The following is a 16,230-nucleotide window of genomic DNA, read 5'->3' as shown; positions in this document are numbered from 1 at the left end:
AGAATAATGAAGCAAAAGCATGTGATCAACTTAAAAGATGCAGAAAGGCACTTAATAAAATGCAACACTCTTTTGAGACAAACTTCAGCAAATTAGGACTTAAAAGGAAACTCATTTTCTGATAAAGAGTATTATAAAAAATATATAGCACATATCATACTTAACAGTAATAATTTTCAAGTGGGAGGATATATTTGAAAAAGGATTCATATCTAGAATATATAAAGAGCTACACAACTATAAGAAAAAGACAAGTAACCCGATTTTACTTTTACATGGGCAAAAGATTGGAACAGGCATTTCACAAAAGGGAATATCCAAATGGCCATTACCTGTGAAAAGATGCTCAAGTTCATTAGACATCAAGGAACTGCAAATTAAATCCATAATATGTTACCAGTAGACATCCACCAGAAAGAAGAGCTGAGGAAACAGGAAGTGGAAGAAGTGGAGGGGAAGGGAAAGGAGGAGGGAGAAGAGACAGGAGGGAGGAGAAATAGAAGAAGGAGGGGAAAGAGAGGGGAAGGGGAAAAGGAAGAACGAAGAGGAGGAGGAAGGAAATGCAGTTGTTCTTAAGGATGAACTCAGCAACTGGAACTCTGTTGGTACAACAGACGGGCATGTAATTGGTACCAAGCTTTGGCAAACTATTGGGCAGCATCTTCTTAAGCTCAATGTACATATACCATATGAACCTATAATTCCACTCATAGGAATATACTTAACAGAAAAGTCTACACGTATTTATCAAAACACTTACTCAAGAATACACTCATTGACAGCACTATTCATAAAAGCCCCAAACTGAAAGCATCACAAATATCCATCAACAGTAGAATGGATAAAAACTGGTAGTGTATTTACACAATGGAGGAACATAACAATGAGAATAAACAAACTACAACTACACACAACATCCTGGATGAATCTCACAAATATAATCCTGAGCACAAGAAGCACACGCAAAACAATGCATGAACTGAATTCAAGAACAGACAAAACTAATCGATTGTGGTAGAAGCCAGGAGAGCAGTTGCCTTGAGCGCGGTAGGCGGGCACTGGAGGCGGCCCCCTGGGATCCTGGGAGCGTTCTGTTTTTCAATCTGGTTGCTGGTTTCAGTTTACGAAAATTCAATATACTCTACACTTCTGATTTTGCTCTTTTCTATATTTATGTTATTCATAAATAAAATTTAAAATTAAATATTTCCTTGTAAAAATGTATAAGAATTATTAATTTTCTATATCTTCATGAACTTTAATCAGTTTCTTAACATTACCTGTCTTCAGTATCATGTCTTGCAATCTTTGGAAGAATTCATCTTTTTAAATGCGGTGTTTTGAAAATTTTTTAGTGCTTACAATTTTCTTCAAATTTGCATTTTATGGTTAATAGGTTTGAAATTATTGATGCTTTTAAATGATCCTGTCCTGTGGACTTTGTCTATCTAAGAAAGCTCCTGAGAGAGCTCCACAGGCATTGAGGTACCTGGTAAGCTCAGAGCAAATGCTGCCAAATTGAGCCTATTTTTAATTCAATATTTTTATTGAAGTGTGCAAATATTGAAGCCCTGATATTTTTTCAGATAGTATCTTTTTGCCTGCATTCAGCATATATTTCTTTGATAAATAATTTTATAGGACAGAACTTGTCAATTAAGTTTATGATTCTTTTGCATGTTTTACCAAATTTAGAGCCTGAAAAATAATTTTACAATATGATTAAATTTCAGATAAATGTAGTTCTCCTAGGTTCTGTCATTGGAGACTGTCCCCAGCCCTTCTTTCTCCCTGAGATGACATCTATGTTGTGGCTCATGGACCATCATGGCATCAGAGGAGACATCTAGTCCTTTGTCATCTGTCCACACTGGCATTCATAGCCATGACCATGGTCCACCTGGTTGTTGGCATTGTCCCTCCATGCTGGCATCTTCTAAAAGGTCACATTCTCAGTGATTTTTAGACATACTATCCTTTGATGATATCCCCTTGCAATTGATGTGACCATTTCAGGTCTGCCAGTTTGCTGTTAGCTTGTTTTTGTGCTTTTCTTGGGATATGGAAAACTTCTGCTCTCCTTCTAACTCCTTTCTATTGTTAAATGGGTTGTGGGAAGCCTATGGGGCTGCCCCAGACCTGCCAGCCCTGCTCCCCATCCAGCCATCTCTAACTCTGTTGTTCACGGGCTGCTGCTGCTGAGTGGATGTTTCCCATGGTTCTAGAGAGGAAGCAGAGCACCTAGCGCCTCTACTGGGGCTTCTCACATTTCAGAGAATTGTTCTCTCTCTTATCCACTCCGCACCCCCCCCCCGCCCCCCCCCCGATCTTCCGTGTTGGTGGGAACCACAAGGCAGGGAAGCAGGACACAGCACACCTGTTCAGAGACCCTCACCATCCTCCTGCTCTCTGCTTCTAGTCTAAATTTCCCCCTAACTCTGTCCAAGCCCTCCCTGCTGCAGGGTGAGTGAACAGGCTCAGCAGTTTCAATACGACAGGTTTCTTTATGCTTAAAAACCAAGGATTTAATGCATCATCCTCTGGCTCTGCTGTGCTGATCTCTTCTCAGGACAATAAGAGCCTCTGGTCTATCCCCAAGAGGAGAAGGTCATGGGGTGAACAAATAACACAAACGACAAAAACCACATGGACGAATACGCTCCTGCCCTAAGAGGCAGCCATCCTTTTACAGCGCTTGTTACGACGGGACAGTTAAGCGTTCTCAGCTCAATACTTGGAGTCAACTTTGCCTGTGCAGACGCAAAGCCTGAAATCTTTCTGCCCAACAGTAAAGCCCTGTTGAAAGTAGATGGCAACTTTGGGACAAGAATAGCAGAGCACGCAAAAGGACAACAGAATTGGATGATGAGTGAACAGGCCACCAGAGAGTAGCAGAATTTTAAAAAATTGATTCCTTAATGTGGAACAGTGTTTCTCAACTAGGGTTCTTAGACTCTTGGGGGGGTCTATAGGTGTATTTTCAATGGTCCACATGTTCCCTGCAGAAATTCTTTAAGTCTGTGTTTTCTTTTTGATGCTAATCTTTAAAAAATACTATAAACATATTGGTAATCATCTAGCCAACCTCTTTACCCACAGGTAATACTATCATGCAACTGTAGCTCCTGCTTCTACATTTGGGTTTACAGAAGCCTTTTAAGGGACCACATTTAAGTTTGAATGCATTGGAAGAATGTTTGCTTGATTTTAGGTCAGCAGCCAGACCTTAGGTGTCCTAATAGCAAAACAGAAATGACTGTCCCTTATTCTCAGTGACACTCAAGTTGAATTATTTTGCCAGTTATGAACGGGCAAGTTCTCTTTTGAATGATAGTTTTCAATTAAAAGATTTCCCCATAGCATGTAATTGTAAAGTCTTATATTAGTTAATAAATGAGATTGATTTGACAACATGAAACAACCTCCTGCCACCAAGTAACATCGTGGACTATTCTAACGTAAAAAAGAGCAGCTGAGGATTTAATGCAGAGATGAAGCAGTTGTGCTAAATGAAGGCCAAATGACGTCACTCTGTGCCTTATGAGAAAAGTTTCTCATATTTTGAATGAAGAATAGGGATGGGAGACATCCCTTGGCACAAGAGAGCTTAGGTATGGCACACTCAGAATACCCAAACTACACGGCATTCGCATTTCAAATTGCAACTTAGCCAAGGAAAACAATTACCCATCACTCTGAAATAATATCATTCATTTTGAATATTAGGGTTTTTATAGCTTTGTTGATTTTTGGCCTATAAATTGATTTTGTTCTTACATTTATATAGGAATTATGGGCCATACAGAGTTTATAACCAGTTTTAATTTTTTTTCATATATAAGAAACATAAAAATAAAAACTCTTTGAGTTTCCATCAATGAACCTTCACACACACACACACACACACACACACACACACAATCTAGGTCTAATGTTCCCACCTGTGAAGCCTTCCAAACATTAAAGAAGAAATAATAGGCGCTGGCCTGGTGGCACAGCGGTTAAGTTGGCACGTTCCACTTCGGCAGCCTGGGGTTCACTAATGTGGCTCCTGGGTGTGGACTTATGCACCGCTTGTTAAGCCATGCTGTGGTGGTTGTCCTACATACGAAGTAGAGGAAGATGGGTACGGATGTTAGCTCAGGGCCAATCTTCCTCAGCAAAAAGAGGAGGATTGGCAGCAGATGTTAGCTCAGGGCTAATCTTCTTCAAAAAAAAAAAAAGGAAGAAGAAATAATACTTTTGTACAAGGTCTTCCAGAGAAGAGAAATAAAATAGGCACTCCCAACGCATTTTCTGAGGCCAGTATAACCTTGACACGAAAGACTGTTGAGAAAATTACAAGAAAATAAAATTGCAAAGCAATCTCTCTCGTGAACAAAGATGTAAAAATTCTCCACAAAATATTAACAAACGGAATAAAAGGAGCCTTTTCACTAGAATTTGTGAATCACTGATACATAGAAGAATTAAACAGTCATACTAGGACAGCACTATGTCACGTTTATTGTTAACATAAGTGCAGTTAATGAGGAAAAATTTATTTTAAAAGTCAACAGCAGCATTTTCCTAGTGAGAGTATAATTTTTTGTCTGACAGAACACCCTGACAGGCTATGGTTCTGGAAGGTGGAGGTGTGAACCTAAGAAATCCAACTACTGTGAATAAGAAAGAAAAAAATAGATGGAGCTCCTTTGGCAGCCCAGAAAAGAGAACATGAGGAGACTAGACTCAAAAGGAAGAGAAATGAAGAAGTCGAAGCTGAAAGAGAGGGCAAGAGGTTCAGTAACTGGGTCCTGTGGGACAAAGCAGTGGCCAGGAACACACTCCCGACAATGGGAATGTCCAATGGACGTTCAGCAACTGAGATGTCTTGCAATGCTGTGGGGTGAGATGCCCCTCTATTACCCACCGAACCTGGGATAAAATTCTGCTAACTCGCCCTATGCTGAAGACACTTTGGAGAAACATACGACAAGAGAATGTGTTCTACTTTTGGACCAGCAGGTAGAAAAAAGAGAACAGACACAGGAAGGAGGTGAGAAGTGAGTGGCAGTGTTCAGGGAAGAAGAGCTGCCTTCATCTACAGGAATGTCCCCAAATCTGAGGGAGGGCACTATAAGGAGGACCTTTGGCCATTTTAATTTTAATATCAAAAGCAAGGTAACTCTTTGAGATGGTGACATTTGGGTTAAATATAGATGAGAATAATACCAATATTTATTGAGTTCTTAATATGTACCAGGCAGTATTTCCAAGTCCTTTACATATAATTAAACAATTATACATAATTAAACAACCTGTTTAATTCTTACAACAACCATATAACTAAGTGAAAGCATGATTTCCACTTTACAGGTGAGGGTTAGGTAACTTGTCAAAGACCACACAGCCTTTACATGGACGTCGTGGAGCTGGTATTTGAACAAAGGGGTTGATTTACCAGAGCCTGTCTCATCTGCCAAATCATGCTTAAAAATCATACATCGGCACTCTTTTCTTTTAAGGATTCAATCATACATTAAGGCAGACAGACAAAGAAAGAAACAATAACAAAAAAACCTAAAAACAAAAGAATCCACCTTTCTGTTGGCTTCATAAGGTCCTGAGTTGTAGCTCAACTAATATTGCCTTAGACCAGAACTTTATCTTTTGCACAGACCCCATCCTGGCTAGTCTCCTCTCCTCCGGTGCTGGCTCCCTCAAGTCTTTCTCACACTGATGACTCTAAGTGTGTTGGTTTACAAAGGGATTAGTTTAAAACACAAATGGTGCGGGTCAGCTTCTGGCCTGGGTAGAGACAACTGACTGTCTCAGTCAAGATTTTGGTAACAGAGTATGTTAGACCAAGTGATCATCATGCCTTACAGAATGTCTCCTTTCTGAAGCTTATTTCTGCCTCTCTCGGCACCACACTCTGCTTTCGCTCCTCCAACAGCTGGGCAGTTGATGCTGCTAGAGACAATCACGCTGCTCGCCCATCTATATTCTCCAGGCTCTGCCGAGTCCTCACTTCTGCCCTCCACTCTTTTTGTTGTTGTTGTTACCTTGGATCGGCATCTTCTCTACACTCGGTTACCTTTGTAAACCCTCACTACCCTCAAGGTCCTAACGCACTCCCACTCCTCTCATTACTAGCAGATGGCACTGCTTCCCGCTTACCCAGAAAACTGGAGCAAGCTGCTTTCAGCTGCTACAACTGCTGCATCGTCTTCTCCTCACACCTCCTGCTGCTCCTGTATTCTATGTTTCAGGTCGTGACAACACTATCCACCCAGTCAGCCAAGACTGAGGTGGGGGAATCATCTTTGATGCCTCACCAAACCTCACCGAATCAGTTACCCACGCTTTCCCAGTACTTCCCAAATACTTCTCAGATTTGTTCTTGCCTCATCAGACCTTCTGTCACTAACCTAGCATGTCCTCACCATCTTTCAGAAAACAATGGCAACAGATTTCTCTTGGTCTCCTTGCATCCGATTTTTTCCCCCTCGAAATTTATCACTCACACATGCAGCCTTTTTGATCAATCAAATCCAATTTCTACCACTTCACGCAGCCTTGACTTCCCTGTGTTCTGTAAACAATAAAATAGAAACTAAGCTCCTTCTTTTCTTCCTCTAGTATTTTATTGGCGATTGTCTTGTCAGGTTTATGTATTTTAAAGCCACGCCCGTTTTTCAGCCATTTGGAATCAGGACAAGATAAAGGGGCCTGGCATCTTGAAAGCCTCTTGTAGCCCCTAAATGGCTGGATTCTCTTTATGGCTCTCAGCCCTCTGCTTCAGAATGAGAGAGGAAAAGGCAGCAGGAGTTGAAGAGAAAGATATCTTTTCATTTTCTGGAACTCAGGATCCGGCACTGGTGAAATAGACACGGTGCCTTGGGCTCCTTATAATGACTTGCAGAGCTGGCACAGAGCAAACATGCTAATTAGACACAGTTAAGTAAAAACATGGCATACGATAAAAGAAAGTTACCAAACAAATTATTTTCTTTTGCAGGAGCCATGTAATATTCAAGTGAAGTTGCTTTTGTGGTTTTTAATGGACTCTGGCAACTTTGTGTTAGGGTGTCTCTTTGTTCCCGAGCTGGTTTGCACATGCCTGTGCAGTCACAAGTTGTGCTGGATGCATGCTGTTGGAGTTAGACCACATATTTTTGGACCTTGTCATGTCTGAAAGCGGGAGCTTCCTCTTCTGGTGAATTGAGGCACATACTTGCTCGTTTCAATTCCCTTCTTTCTTCCCAAAAGGCTCAGCGACTCAAGGAAACTGACAGCTCATTATTTCAGAATTTGGAAAAAGTGTTGGGGTTGGAAAGAGTGAGCCTGTCTTTGCAAAGGCTGTCTCCCTGATCCTCGATTCTGGGTCAGTCAATTACACAAATATTAATTAATTGACTTAGGTACAAAGGACTAGGCTGGACACACCAGGGAGGAAAAGGAGCATGATACAATTTCTGCCATCAGAAGTCTTAGGACAGGAGCATCACCCAACACCCACAATCTAAGGTGCAGTTAAGTGTCCTGAGAGAAGCACGAGAGTGGGAGAGACAAGACAAAGAGAGGACACACCCAGTGCCCACAGTACGGCTACACACAAGCTCTGCCCTCTACTAGCTGAGCAGGGAAGTCATCTCAAAGCCTTTTCTTATCCACCCTATGTCAAAGAGTTAGCTCCTAAATAAAATAGGTTATGTGAATTTCTTTAGTACAGAATCCAAAAAGTAGTAGGAACTTAGCAAATGTTTCTTTTGCTTTGCTGGTGTCTCTGAGATGGACTCTCCCCAAAATGGGTATGAGATTTACGGCAGAGATGGGGCACAGAGACAGACATTTTAGGCAGAGAAAAGATCATGAGAGGACACAGAAGTGGGCAAAATGGATTTTGTTCGGAAGAGCGAATGCTCCAGTTTTACTCCTGGAAAGTAAAGAGATGGATTTGTAAAGGAAATTGGGGGCCGTCCTGAAGAGGCAGTAATATCTGGAGAGGCAGGGTGGTGCAGGGGTTAGGCCTGGGCTTTGGAGCCAGATTCTTTCGGTCTCACTCCTGGCTGTGCCATACTTATTCACTGTGTGACCCAGTGCAGGCTACTGATGCTCTGTGCCTCAGTTCCTTCATCTATAAAATGGAGTTAATACAAGTGCCTTTGCCATATTCCTGTTCTGTGGATTAAAAGGGTTAAAATTTGTAAAGCAGTTAGAACTGTGCCTGGCACGTAGTAAATACCCAATAAATACTAACTAGCTTTTATTAGCAGGCTGGAATACTCATCATGAAGTGTCGTGGCCAGAAGGCACGTCACAAATGCTTACCATCCAGAGGAAATTCCATCCGCCCTTACTAAGGTTAGTGAGCCTTTCTGACCTGAGAAATGGCTCTGCCTCTTTACCCAATGGAGACAAAGTGGATGTTTCTTAGCAAATGATAAACAGACATGGATTTGTCCCTTCGACTTCCTGTTTTTTGGATGATACAGGTAGGCCCCCTCAACTCCATGAGGTTCGCCAGTTTTGTGAGGCAGTAGGGAGACTGCCAGCTGCCACCCTGGACCTCCGCCCCACAGCAGACATCCCCCTTCTTGCTTGCAGGTGACTGGAGGATCAGTCATATCATGCTGCACAGAAAGATGACTGCATGGTCAGAGATCATGTTGAGTACCAACAGTCCAGGTTTTCAGGAACTAAAATCCTCACCTTTACAAAGAATTCCCAGAGCCCCTGGGCTCAGAGATTCCGGATCTGCCTAGAGAAGGGTAGCTCCCAATTCCTGCTTGACTGAGCTCCAGAGGCTGGAGGGATGGAGACCCGCCCAAAGAGCCACGTTCTAGAGGCCCTGGGGGGCCCCTGAGCCTCCGCCTTCCAGGCCTTATCTTCAGCTGGCAGGCATATTTGTGGGGTAACACTGTGTCCTTTGGGTTAAGAGCATGTATCACCTCTGGAGTAAAACACAGGTAGTTGGAATTAATACTTTTGCTTTCAGAAAACCTATGAAGTGAAAAATTCAATCCATATGGTTTGGAGAAGAGATTTTATAGCCAATGCTAAAACCGAGACCTATCCCTCAGCAAAGAAAAGAAATTAGGGGGGGAATCATATGTGTGTGGGGTCGGGAGGGAGGGCAGGTGTGTGTGTGTGTGTGTGTGTGTGTACTCTGGCTCTGAGGTGAGTTGGCTGAAGGTGAATTCCACAACTTCAGAATCAGCATGAGGTAGAAGATTTATCGGGAAAACTTGTCACCCGGGGAGGTTTGGAGACCTCTGTTCTCCTTATGGTACTTGCTGGAAAGTGGACTTAGCAGTAGAGGAAATCAACACTTTAGGACTCAGGTGCTGAGCCGTCTGAACTTAAGTCCTTGCTGGTCAGGAGAGTACTGAGAAATGCCAGCTGCCCGGGACCTGGAGACCTTGAGGGCACACGGGAATTTGCAGCCGCTCCTCGGTGGGGAAGATACGAGACCACAGCCACTATTTCCTTGGCAAGCTGGGTTCACGCGCGGCTGGGTTCATGCGCAGCTGGGTTCAAGTGCAGCCCCTCCCACTTGAGGGACCTTCAGTCCCAGCCAGCTGGTTATTAACAATCCACAGAGTGCTCCTGGGTCGTTCCACGAGCCTCATCCGGGAGCCTGCACACTGGAGAACTGCAGGTTTTGTTGGGGAGGGAGAGTCTGAACTGTGCCCTCACTCCAACAGCAACGAAAGGGTAGATTGAGAAGGACAAGCCAGGGGCTGTCACAGCAGCTTCAGACATTCACGCACGCTGCACCCATTTTGCTCCAGATAGTCAAGATGGTGAAGGCTCCAAAAACCACGTCTTCAGAAAACAGTTAAAAATACTTCAGAATTTTTAGCTGAGAGGGACTAGGCTCAAGTTTAGTGGTCACACAGAAGAAAAAGTGAACTTCTTCAGCATAATTCCACACAGCAGACCTAAAGGATGAGCAAATCTTACCTCAACATAAATGCAAGCGAAAAGACAATTAGAGCTGCCCAGCAATGGATGAAGTGATATTCTTCAAAAGAGTGAGCTCCCTATCACTGGAGTTATTGAAGCAGAGACTGGGGGCCATCTGTTGACTATTATGTAGGCGGGATTTCTGCGTTGGGAGATGGTTGAAGTAAACAAATGAGGCTTGTCTTTGACCAACATTTACCAAGGCTGTCTTTGCTCTTTCAATGACCTAAGTTAAAGAGTTTTGCTGTGGTTTTTCAGATTCTACAAAGGATCCTAGGGTTCATACAGCTTGATCTTACCTCATTTTACCGATAGAGAGACTACAGTGCAACTGTTGGGGGGCTTCTAAGGTTATGTGGTAGGTAAGTGGTAGAATAGGGATATGAACCCGTGACCTGGAGTACCATGATGGTTCCCTAACGGGTCTCCTTCCATCCATTATCTTCCCAATACTATTTATCTGACACATATATCAGATTGATATTTTTAAAACACAGCTCTGACTATGTCATTGTCATTTAAACCATTTCAAAAGCTCCCTGTGCTCTTTAAAAATATACTTAGACTTTTTTATTATGGAATTTAAGATTCAGCCTTCTTGTTTTTGTCTCCAATTCCGACCCCTCGACCAAGTTCTCCTTACATACTAAGATATTATTATGTGTGTATTGAATACAATTAGCTTTTGGAATAACAATTTTATTTCTTGGACTATTTCTTGCCATATTCCTCTTTTGTAGGGTTTGCTGATCATCTGGTTGTTGACCAGCATGTGACAAAGCTCAGAATTTTAAAAAATGTGCTGTTCTTCGGGAAAATTAGCACAAGATACCATGGAGCATGTTTTGACCAATGTTGCACTAAGAGAGCTTCATATGAAAGCCAATAAATGCAGAAGGGAAAAAAAACTAGTCATAGCTCATTTCCAAGAATTTCTTAATAATTCCTCGTTCTTTCATCATAAATATAAATCAGAGCTTTCAAAATGTGCCTTCCAAATGCCAGCTTCTCAGAAATCATTCTGCAATTATGTGAGAGTATGTGCCTTCACAAGATCAACACTGGCGTCTTTAGTATTTTAAGAGAAAAGATCAAGCTTGCTCAATGCATTCAAAAGCCAAGTAGAAAAGATTCCTCCAGAAACATTTCAGACATCTGTAATTCTGGACTTTAATAGGGTAATAAAATAAAACGTATTAAATCACAAATTAATCTGAATTCATGACGATGGTAACTTTGACTCTTAACCACTTTTGCATGTCATCATTTCCATTAATGATTGATAATCTATGCTCTCTAACTTTCATGTCAAAAGAGCCAGAGTTCTACTCTTTTGAGGATAAAAAACAGAATGACTTGTGATGGATCTGTTATTTATCAGGGGTTATGAATTTGCTTTTGCTGCCTACCAGCTTACTACTCAAACTTCAAGGCTAAAATGGCATCTACTGGATTGTCAGAGGGTGATAGATCATTGCTCAATATCTCAAACAAACAAAAACACAAAGCTGAATTTGTTGCCAGTGTGGTAGGGGAGAGCAATGCTGATCAGGCACAGTCTCTCAAAGCAGAGCAGACTGCTGCTCTTATAGAGTGTTTGGGGGATATATGGAGTTCAAAGATTGGTGGGGTTTCAGGGCAATCATCTGTTGAATCATGGTTACTTAAACGAGACTTGTTAATTTGTTGACACACTCAGAGGTGTGCTTATTTGAGTGAATTCATTCCTGATTGATTGATTTATAGAAGTGAGAGGCTAATACTCACTGGCTGGGCTTCCAAAAGCATACTTCATGGGGCAAGTTGTAGTTGATCTATTACATGAGTTTAAAATTGGTATGGTAGTTGTTTGTTTCCTTGGCTGCAGACAAATCGACCTTTCTATAAGAGTATGTGAAGTAAGCAACCTCAAAGATGACTGCCAATGATCTCTGCCTCCTGCTCTCAGGCCCTTGCATACCTCCCTCCCCTTGAACGTGAGCTCGATTTAGCGACTCAATTATAACAAACAGACTTTGGTAGAAGTAATGAGATGTCATTTCCAAGATTAGGTTATAAAAAGACTGTGGCTTCTGCCTTGGAGGTCTCTCACTTGCTTTCACTTGGACTTCTCATTCTAGGGGAAGTAAGCTGCTGTGTTGTGAGCAGCTCTGTTGAGAGGCTCAAGTGACAAGAAACTTATATCTCCGGCCAACAGCCAGTGAGGACCTGAGGTTTGACAACAGTCATGAGAGTGAGCTCGGAAGTAGCTCCTTCCCTGGTCAGGTTTTGAGATGACTGCATCCTCAGCCCACACCTTGACCTCAGCCTTGTCAGAAAACTCAAGTCAGAGGCACCCAGATAATCTGGGCCTGGACTCCTAACCTCCAGAAACTGTGAGGTAATATATGTTTGTTGTTTTAAGCTGCTAAATTCGGGGATGCTTTATTACACAACAGTAGATAAGTCATACAGTGTGGGAACTTCTAAATTCCTCATTACTTAGCTTAAGATCTGTAAGGCAGCTGGATAGTTCCTTTGGACTGGGCAGGTTCATCAGATCTTTTCTGGTTTTTCTTGTGTATCTGTGATAAGCTGGTGCATTTGATTGTGACTGGATGAACTTGGATGCCCTCACCCACGTCTGATGGTTCACAAGCCATTGGCCAGGACTCCTCAGTTCTTTTCCCTCTTCTAGTAGGGTAGCTCTGATTGTTCACCTGGTGGTCTCTTTCAAGGTTCCAAACCTAACAAGAAGGCAAGCCCCAGTATGCTAATGCTTTTTAAGCCTCTGTTTGCATTAGGTTTGCTAATATCCCATTGGCCAAAGCAAGTAATATAGCTAACCCATATTCAAAGCATATAGAATAGCCCCCTTGAAGAGAGGATCTTCAGTGTCACATTATGAGGGTGTGACTACAGAGATGGGAAGAATTTGTGGTCATTTTAATAAAAAACATGACAAAAATAAACAATAATAAATGGCACTTCCTTTTTGTCTTCAGTTTCCCAAGGAAGAAAAGAGGTGAACAGCCCAGGCATTACTAAGCATTTGTAAATAAACTAGAAAGAGTTATAAAAGAGAAAGTTAAGGAATTAGAGGGCTGCTTTAAAGAGAAAGATTGTACGGCAAAAATATGTCATTTGGATAAGAAAAAATAAGTGTAGTTCCTATAAGAGTCTATACATATAGCGTTTGCAAAAATAAGAAAGAACATACAAACATGATCCTGAAATCACAAAGGTAAATTTGGCCTGAACATCAAGAAATCCATCTTCCAAAGGGATTTGTTCTGGTTATTACAGAACAGCTCTCTCCCATTAATAAATTTCGGAAATTGCATTGCAATCACCCTCATTTCAGGAATACGTGGCAAGTTTTCTGGATTCAAGTCTAAGGATGTGTGTCACCTCCACACTTAGAGCCTAAGACTATGGAAAGATTCTAGTACATCACCATTTAGAATATTCATGTAACCTATTGATATCTTTAGGCGTCCCCTGTAGCTGATGATGTAAGTTTAGCGATGCTATAATTGCACAAGGAACTCTGCCCAAGGATCCAGATGCATAAGCACCATTGTAAATTATAATCCGAGTCATATTTATTTTCTCAAGTTGCCCTTGAGGCTCTCACTTGTTTTAGGGCCTTGTTTTTCTGTTTTTCTGGGTTCCTGTCCAGTCAACCACTCATAGTAGCTCCTAACAAACCATACCCATCTGACCATGCCAGTTTCCACTCTAGCACAATGGCTTTTCCATATGTATTGCATTCATCATTGCAAGAAAATTGATTCCAACTCCTTTGATACAGAAGTCCACAAACTAATCTTGAAATTCCCTATAAGAAAAAGAGCAAAATATATAATATTGGATCCACTTCTCCAAACTTATAAAGGCAATTCTTTACCCTCACATTAGTTACACTAAAACGTTGTTCAAAATCAAGAATCTTATATGGTTTACTGCAAAGTTGAATCATTAAATGTAGTTTTATATAACTGATTATTGTAATGTCTCCTTCATAACACTTTCTAGAGAAATGTCCACTGATTATTGTATAGCATAAAAATATTATTTATAGGTTAAAAAAAAGAAGTATGTGATTTAAATATTCTAAGCATGAATGAGGGTACTTTATATCTTGTAAGTTAGTATTTATATTGTCTATGGATATAGAAAGAGCCTTAAAAGTAGAGAAGGAAGAGGTTTACTGAGTATTGTTTAGAAAGTTTGGGTTTTTTTAAATGTTCTTTTTATATCTGTATTATAGTGGAATCATTCTTAAAACATGTCCCATACTATAAGATCAAGAATATAAAAACAGATTTAAATAAGATCCACCATAGACTAAGTGGGATTGAATTCCACATGATATTAGTTATCTTTTTATACATAATATATTATATATTTTGCATGCTTTTGGGGTATTACGTTTTTATGTGCTTTTTCCCCCAGTTTTATTGAGAAATACACCAAGTGCTTCTTAATGCTAAAAATGGGATAAGGAAGCTGGTAGAGGCTATGTGATCAGAATTTTCTGATGGTTTCTTATTCATCAATTCAGCATGTACTTCAAATACCTTACCAAGCTGTAAAGTTAATATTTCTATACAGATTAAAATTACAAGGGACTTTCTCATTTTTTTCTTCACAACAGCCATACAATGTTTTATCAAAAACCATTTTATAGGGACCAGCCCCATGGTGCAGCAGTTAAGTTCATCCGTTCTGCTTTGGCAGCCCCGGGTTTGCCCGTTTGGATCCTAGGTGTGGACCTATATACTGCTTGTCAAGCCATGCTGTGGCAGGCGTCCCACATAGAAAGTAGAAGAAGATGGGCATAGATGTTAACTCAGGGCCAGTCTTCCTCAGCAAAAAAGAAGAGGATTGGCAGCAGATGTTAGCTCAGGGCTAACTTCCTAAAAAAAAGAAATAAAACATTTTATAGAAGAAAGATCTGATTCTCAGAGGGTTATGGCTTACACAGAATCCCTCAACCAATGAATGGAATAATCAGAACCACACTCAGGTCTTCTGGCTCCAAACACATCCTTTCCATTTCATCACATATCTTTATCATATCTTTCCTCCCCAACTTCCCATAACCATTCTATTGCCATATACAAAGACACCGAATCCATTCTCTGAGAACAGCACATGAGAAACACAATCTCTGTGAGTGCTCTCTGTCTCTCAGCAATTACAGAGGCCAGTGGGCATTCACAGTTTAGTTACTTGTTAATTAATTATGTCAGTAGGCATTCTGAGGTATGGAAAATCACAGATACTTCCAAAATAATCATATTAATTAAACCCAAGCCCAAATCATAAGCAGGAAATTCCCTCGGTGTGAGAGAAAGAAATTTTGCACATTTCTCTGTCTTGAATTCAGTATAAACATGTGCGTACATCTGTTGTTTATATTCTCTTAAATATTCCTAGGAAAGCTTCATGTTTTAAAAAATCTTATAACGGTATGAAAAGATCTTTGCATTTGTGTAGTGTCTTACAGCTTATTAAGCAGCTTCAGACACATTATTTGTTTAATCCTCCCACCAAGTTGTGAGGTAACCAGATAGCCATTGTCCCCATTTGATAGACATAAAACGAAAGCTCAAAGAGGTTAAGGTTCCCTGGAGTGTAGACAACTCTCAGGGGCAGGAGGCAGCTCACCTCAGAGTCCTGCAGCTGGAAGGGCCTTCCTTGGATGTTATGTAGGGCAGCATTCCCCCGCATGTGTTCTGTGCTACTCCAGTCTTGTGAGATGCTCCATAAAGTGGATCAGTGCTCCAATAAATTTAAGAAACACTGCATGTTATTTTCCCTACTTGAGAGTCCCAATACATATTGGCATAATAAAGGCTCTGAGAAGTATTGCAGTTTTTTTTTTAAGGTTAGTTTTGTTCAACTCAGAGTTTCCCAAATTGGCTTAATCAAGGAACCCTGTTGGAAAATGTTGACCTAGGGTAACCCCTACATTATGCAGATAAGAGAGCTGACATTTAAAAATATAAAATACTTATTTAAGATCACACCATTACTTACATCAGAGTTACAGATGGAACTCAAATCTCCAAATCCAGATTCAACGTTCTTCCTAGTATCATGCATGACTTCTCTATACTTAAATGCTTACTTCTCTATTCCAGGAAAAATAATTTGGCTGTTATTTATATTCAAAATTAGAGACATATTTGGAATAAAAGTCTTATAGAAAAGAAAAAAGACTGCCTTTAGGTCTTAATTCACCTTTGTACTATAAAATAATCTTGATGATGATAATCACCACCATTC

The 16,230-nt window shown here is 40.8% G+C and overlaps 1 long non-coding RNA gene across 1 annotated transcript; it reads right to left on the bottom strand.

Annotated features, from left to right (window-relative positions):
- Positions 1 to 12,858: 12,858 nt before the first annotated feature.
- On the bottom strand, positions 12,859 to 15,735 carry LOC138924796 (uncharacterized). Its single transcript, XR_011440058.1, has 2 exons — positions 15,610 to 15,735; positions 12,859 to 14,855 (listed from the first exon to the last, which is right to left on the bottom strand). It is a non-coding gene; the product is annotated as an uncharacterized lncRNA (long non-coding RNA).
- Positions 15,736 to 16,230: the final 495 nt, after the last annotated feature.

Source organism: Equus caballus, chromosome 6 (genome assembly GCF_041296265.1).
Source record: "Equus caballus isolate H_3958 breed thoroughbred chromosome 6, TB-T2T, whole genome shotgun sequence".
In the NCBI taxonomy this organism is placed as follows: domain Eukaryota; kingdom Metazoa; phylum Chordata; class Mammalia; order Perissodactyla; family Equidae; genus Equus; species Equus caballus.
Note: the sequence above shows the minus strand (reverse complement) of the source record. Positions and strands in the feature narration are given on the sequence as shown.